We start from the raw sequence: 7,601 nt of genomic DNA, 5'->3' as shown, positions 1-7,601 counted from the left end.
TGTGAAAAGTTCAGATCTTACATAGTTGATTCCAAAGTCACTATTCACACTTATCACGCTGCTATTAAGTATCTCATGGAAAATAAAGATGCTAAACCTAGACTTATCAGATGGGTTCTCTTGCTACAAGAATTTTATTTGCGTGTTGTTGATAGGAAGGCTGTTGAGAACCCCGTAGCAGATAACTTGTCTAGGTTAGAGAATGTTCTTGATGACCGACAACCTATTGATGATTGCTTTCCTGATGAGCAATTGAATGTCATCAATGCTTCACGTAGTGCACCGTGGTATGCTGATTATGAAAATTATATCGTTTCCAAATATATACCACCTAGTTTCACATACCAGTAAAAGAAGAAATTCTTCTTTGATTTGAGACATTAGTTTTAGGATGATCCTCACCTTTATAAGGAAGGAGTAGACGGTGTTATTAGACGTTGTGTACCTGAACATGAAGAGGGACACATCCTACAGAAGTGTCACTCCGAGGCTTACGGAGGACACCATGCGGGAGATAGAACTGCACACAAGGTATTGCAATCAGGTTTCTATTGGCCCACTCTCTTCAAGGATGCCCGTAAGTTTGTCTTGTCTTGTGACGAATGTCAAAGAATAGGTAATGTCAGTAAACGTCAGGAAATGCCTATGAATTATTCACTTGTCATTGAACCATTTGATGTTTGGGGTTTTGATTATATGGGACCTTTTCCAAAATCCAACGGGTATACGCACATCCTAGTTGCTGTAGAATACGTTACTAAGTTGTTAGAAGGTATCCCAACTAGTTGTGTTGATCACAACACCTCTATCAGGATGCTTAAAGAAGTTATTTTCCCAAGATTTGGAGTCCCTAGATATCTAATGACTGATGGTGGTTCACATTTTATTCATGGTGCTTTCCGTAAAACGCTTGCTAAGTATGATGTCAACCATAGAATTGCATCTCCCTATCACCCTCAGTCCAGTGGTCAAGTAGAGCTAAGTAATAGAGAGATTAAACTAATTCTGCAAAAGATTGTTGATAGGTCTAGAAAGAATTGGTCTAAGAAGCTCGATGATGCACTGTGGGCATATAGAACTGCTTATAAGAATCCCATGGGCATGTCTCCGTACAAAATGGTTTACGGTAAAGAATTTCATTTACCTCTTGAGATAGAGCATCAGGCTTATTGGGCAATCAAAGAGCTCAACTTTGGTTTCAAACTTGCTGGTGAGAAGAGGTTATTTGATATTAGCTCCCTTGATGAATAGAGAGCTCAGGCATATGAAAATGCCAAGTTGTTCAAAGAAAAGGTTAAGAGGTGGCATGATAAAAGGATAAAAAAACGTGATTTCAATGTAGGTGATTATGTCTTGCTATATAATTCTCGTTTAAGATTTTTTGCAGGCAAGCTTCTCTCTAAATGGGAAGGTCCTTACATTGTTGAGGAAGTATATCATTCCGGTTCCATCAAGATCAACAACACGGAAGGTAATTTTCCGAGAGTGGTAAATGGGCAAAGAATCAAGCATGATATCTCACGTACTCCCATAAATGTTGAAATCAATATTATCAATACCATAACTCCGGAGGAGTACATAAGGGATAATTATCAACCTGTTTCAGACTTCGAAAACGAAGAGGTATGTGATTCGGTAAGTAAATCGACTCCAAAACTTTTTCAGTAGGAATTTTTCTCCGTTTTGGATTTTTTAGAAAATTAGAAAAATTTAAAGTAGTCCGGAAAGTGCACGAGGAGGCGGCAATCCTGCCAGGCGCGGGCCACCCCCTGGCCGCGCCTAGTGGGCTTGTGACCAGCTCATGTGCCTCCCGGACTCTGTTTTCTTGCGGAGTACTCCTTCTGGTCAGGAAAAAATCATTACATATTCTCCCGAAAGGTCTGACCCTCGTATCACACAAATATCCTCTGTTTTCGTTTCGAGCCTATTTCTGCCGCAGATTTAGAGCAAGATGTCTTCTCAAGATTCAGAAGGGGAGAGCTATGTGGCCCATTACCTTGCTAATCCTAGGCTCTATGGGGACTTGGATCATTATAGTTGTACCACTGATGAGGGAGAAGATTATGATCCCAAGGGTAAGGAAGTAACAAGTTCCGATGAAGAGGAGTCTCCTTTACCGCAATCTGGTAGCACATATGTGGAGTTCAAGAAGTCAAGCCTCCCTAACTCAAGGAAGAAGCTTAAGATTTTGTTTACCCATTCTCGTCTTTTGCAGGAGAGTAAGCAAGAATTATGCCAAAGGGTGTTGAGGCTTGAAGAGGAAATTAATGATCTGAAGGAGCAGAATTTTGTGCTCAAGAGAAAATTAAACAAGTTCAAGAAGTGTGCAACAACTCCACCACCATCACCTTCGAAGGAAGACAACTAAGCACGGGTATGGGGAATCCCCTTGGCTTGTGCCAAGCTTGGGGGAGTTGCCCCAGTATCGTATCACCATCACATCTTTTGCCTTTACCTTTTTCTTAGTTCATCCCTTTTTGGTTTTATCTTTCTCTAGTAGAAGAAAGTTCTTATTGTTTTAGGCTTGAGTTTTGCTTTGTGTCACCCCCAATGTATTCGAGCTCGTGAGTCATATAATAAAGAGTGTTTTATTTAAGGGCCTTGCTTCATGTCATGATCTAAATAAAAGAATGATAAAAGAAAAAAAGCATGAAAGATCATGTAATGATCTTATGGGAAGTGATGGCTCCACATATAAAAAGAATGTTGATTGAAACTTGTTGTGGGTGGACAAACGTAGACCTTGGTCATTGCTGCAATTAATAGGAAGTAATAAAGAAAGAGAGGTTCACATATAAATATATCATCTTGGGCACCATCTATGATTGTGAACACTCACTAAACTATTACATGCTTAGAAGTGGATGTTGGACAAGGAAGACAACATAATGAATTAAGTTTTCTTGGTTCAGAGCAATGTTATATGACTAGAGATCCCTTAGCATGTGACGTTTGCTTCCACCCCATATCATCCAAAACTTCCGCACCAGGTAGAGATACTACTTGTGCATCCACAAACCTTCAACCCAGTTTTGCCATGAGAATCCACCATACCTACCTATGGATTGGAATAAGATCCCTCAAGTAAGTTGTCATCGGTGCAAGCAATAAAAATTGCTCCCTAAATATGTATGATCTATTAGTGTGTGGAAAATAAGCTTTGTACGAACCTGTGATGAGGAAGAAATAAAAGCGACAGACTGCATAAGAAAGTTCTTTATCACAGGAGGCAATATAAAGTGACGTTCCTTCACACTAAGAGGTCACACATCCAAACCTCAAAAGCGGATGACAACCTCTGCTTCCCTCTGCGAAGGGCCTTTCTTGTACCTTTACTTTTTGTCCCTAAAAGTGTCATGGTGACCGACACCAATTTCTTTTTACGCCTTTATCTTGGCTAACGTCATATGCTAGGGAAAGATCTACATTCATATGTCAACTTGGAAGTAAGTATTCATTAATTGTTATTGTTGACATAACCCTTGAGGTAAATAGTTGGGAGGCGAAACTATAAGCCCCTATCTTTCTCTATGTCCGACTGAAACTTTGATCTCATGAATACCACGTGAGTTGTAGCAATTGTAGAAGACGAAAGGATGATTGAGTATGTGGATTTTCTTTACAAGCTCTTATTTGACTCTTTCCGATGTTATGATAAATTGCAATTGTTTCAATGACTAAAGGCTATTGGTTGTTAATTATCAATAAGGTTCTTGATCCATACTTTACTTTGTGAAGGAATTATCACTTTAGCATAAGAGATTATATGATCATATTGCTTCTCTGATTATGGTCATGATGCCTGCATGTCCGTATTTTGTTTTGTCGACACCTCTCTCTCTCTAAACATGTGGGCATATTTATTGATCTCAGTTTCCGCTTGAGGACAAGCAAAGTCTAAGCTTGGGGGAGTTGATACGTCCATTTTGCATCATGCTTTTATGTTGATATGTATCGCTTTATGGGTGCTATTACACTTCACGGTACAATACTTATGCCTTTTCTCTCTTATTTTACAAGGTTTACATGAAGAGGGAGAATGCCGACAACTGGAATTCTGGCCTAAAAAAGGAGCAAGTTTGAGATACCTATTCTGCGCAACTCCAAAAGCAGTGAAAATCAATGAGGAATTGTTTTGGAATTTATAAAAAATACTAGGCGGAAGAAGTACCAGAGGGGAGCCACTAGGAGGCCACAAGCCTTCTAGGCACGACCTACCCCCCTGGCCATGCCTAGGGGGCTTGTGGGCTCCCTGTTGCCCCTCTGGCTCCCATATTTTTCTATAAGGAGGGTTTCGTTCCATAAAAAATAAAGAGGAGGCTTTCGGGAGGAACGTCGCCACCACGAGGCGGAACTTGAGGAGAACCAATCTAGAGCTCCGGCAGGGTCATCCTGTTGGGGAAACTTCCCTCCCGGAGGGGGAAATCATCGCCATCGTCATCACCAATACTCCTCTCATCGGAGGGGACTCATCACCATCAACATCTTCATCAGCACCATCTCATCTCCAAACCCTAGTTCATCTCTTGTCACCAATCTCCATCTCGCGACTCCGATTGGTACATGTAAGGTTGCTAGTAGTGTTAATTACTCTTTGTAGTTGATGCTAGTTGGATTACTCGGTGGAAGATTATATGTTCAGATCCTTGATTCTATTCAATACCTCTCTGGTCATGAATATAATTATGCTTTGTGAGTAGTCACTTTTGTTCTTGAGGACATGGGATAAGTCATCCTATAAGTAGTCATGTGAATTTGGTATTCGTTCGATATTTTGATGCGTTGTATGTTGTTTTTCCTCTAGTGGTGTTATGTGAATGTCGACTACATAACACTTCACCATTATTTGGGCGTAGAGGAAGGCATTGGGAAGTAATAAGTAGATGATGGGTTGCTAGAGTGACAGAAGCTTAAACAATAGTTTATGCGTTGCTTCGTAAGGGGCTGATTTGGATCCACTAGTTTAATGCTATATTTAGACTTCGTCTTAATTCTTCCTTCATAGTTGCGGATGCTTGCGAGAGCGGTTAATCATAAGTGGGATGTTTTCCAAGTAAGGGTAGCATCCAAGCACCGGTCCACCCACATAACAAACTATCAAGTAGCGAACGCGAATCATATGAACATGATGAAAACTAGCTTGACAGAAATTCCCATGTGTCCTCGGGAGCGCTTTACCTCCTATAAGAGTTTGTCCAGGCTTGTCCCTTGCTACAAAAGGGATTGGGCCACTTTCCTACACCTTTGTTACTATTGTAACTTGTGACTTGCTATGAATCATCTGATCACACAACTATCTGTTACCGATAATTTCAGTGCTTGCGAAGAATACCTTGCTGAAAACCACTTGTCAGATCCTTCTGCTCCTCGTTGGGTTCGACACTCTTAGTTATCGAAAGGACTACGATAGATCCCCTACACTTGTGGGTCATCACCCAGCCATCCCAAAGGCTGGGCCGAGTTTTGGTTTTGTTACCGTGACGCTTCTCCTCCCGGTGAGAACCCACTTCCGGGTTTTTGAGAAGACCGCTTACCCATGGACTTCAAGCTACCAGAGAAACTTACTGAACAAGAAGAATCGGAATTCATCCCCATCTTCTCCGAGCTGCGGTCTTTGACCAACAATGGGCTCACCGGGGTTGACCTATTCCATTGTTGGGTGGAGTGGAATATTCATCCTCTTAGTCGTCGGGATGGTCTGATGTGCGAGTACGATGGCAGCGTGAACCATCCCCAATGCTTTTTTCGTAGAATACTCCCCGAGAAAGACATTTTTGACATAATCAAGAAGTTAACCGACGAGTCCTTGGAAAACTGTGCCCAAGTCGGGCTCAAGCCTTTCTGTCTCTCCAACCCGGCTCCATTGGTAACAATCTAAGTCGCCTCCTTTTACCTCTTTCAACATATGTGCCAATGTTCCGGGTTTGAAATTTCATTCTATCCACCAGAAACATCATGCCTTTTTGTCTCGAAGACCAAAGGTGACTGCCCAGAAAACAACTAAGGCGGCACCGAAGAAGAATAAGAAGAAGACGAGCAAGGGCAAAGCCGCCGTCAAGGATTCATCCGTCGTCGGCGAGTCCCAAGATGGCGAAGAACGGTGAGAGGTAAAAATTTACCCTTTTGTTTATCATCATTATGTTCCCACTTATGCTTATATCCTGTTACCTTTATGCGTAGGACGATGGCTATGAGAGCCAAGATGACGTGGTTGAGGTAATTTCTATTTCTTCCGACTCAACTTCCTCTTCACCTAGGCCGGCCAGGCGGATTTGTGGAAAAGTTCCCATGTCTCACCCAAATGCTTGTGTGGAACCTGATTTCCTTTTGAAGAAGGCGATGTATGCTCCCAAACGTAAAACCCGAAGCCATTCTGGTGACTTAGTTTCCGGATTACCTGAAAATACAACCGGTCGAAAACGCCAAAGTGAGGTATACACCTGTTAACACATTCTCCTTCTTGTAGAAAATGTTATTCACAACTCGTTCACTCCTTGAACTTTTATTCTTTCAGGTCTCTCCTCCTTCATCTAGCGACTCAGTGATGTCAGCTCTTCCACCAATGATTCGTGTACAGGGGTAAATTCTTTTATTAACCTTTTACCTTCCCAATAATGATATTTGTTCTAACTTTGATGTTTTCATTTCAGAGCACAAGCAAAGAAGAAAAAAAAACTGGCGACTTGTCTTCTGCTCCTAAAACGACTGAGGTGTTAAGAATGAGCACCTCTGCCCTAGAGTTTGATGAAGACCAAGCGGAGGCTCGTGATGATCCTGTGGATGACGTTCCTGACGTCCGGATCGACTCTCCAGGTCCTCTAAAGGAAACCACTGAAAATGTTAAGCCGCCGAGCTCTTCCAAGGCGACTGAAGATCCAGATACCGTAATTATTACTAGTACTGGCTACTCCAAACCTACAACAACGGTGTTATCTAAACATGCATCAAAAGAGTCCCATCCTTCCGCATAATAAGATATCGCTAAGCTGAAGCTTCCCCATTATGAGAAGCTCGAATTTGACCAACTCTGCTCTGGCTTCGTAAGTCGCGTGGAGACGAGTTATGAAATAGAGAAGAGCTTGAACCACATGATGAGAGTCAAACATGAGGTACATCCTTTATTACGTGTTCGTCCACCCATTAGCCTTCCAGGAGACTAGTCATGCTTGATGAAATTATGTTTGTTGCAATATCTGGTAGACCCATATATGTCCATAGCCCCCAAGGGCCGGGTCATCTTTTGAAAGATGAATCGGGTCTTGAATTGATATAAAAACTTCAACCTGTAGCCCCCAAGGGCCGGGTCATGTTTTGAAAGATGAGTCGGGTCTTGTATTAGATTGAAAAAACTTCAACCACTAGCCCCCAAGGGTCGGGTCATCTTTTGAAAGATGAGTCGGGTCTTGTATTAAATGAAAACATGAACTTGTAGCCCCCAAGGGCTGAGTCATCTTTTGAAAGATGAACCGGGTCTTGCATTAGGTAAAAAACTTCAACCTGTAATCCCCAAGGGCCGGGTCATCTTTAGAAAGATGAGCCAGGTATTGAATTGATAGAAAAACTTCAACCTATAGCCCCCAAGGGCCGGGTCATCTTTTGAA

Source organism: Hordeum vulgare, chromosome 5H (genome assembly GCF_904849725.1).
Source record: "Hordeum vulgare subsp. vulgare chromosome 5H, MorexV3_pseudomolecules_assembly, whole genome shotgun sequence".
NCBI lineage: Eukaryota > Viridiplantae > Streptophyta > Magnoliopsida > Poales > Poaceae > Hordeum > Hordeum vulgare.
This window is presented reverse-complemented; position numbering follows the sequence as displayed.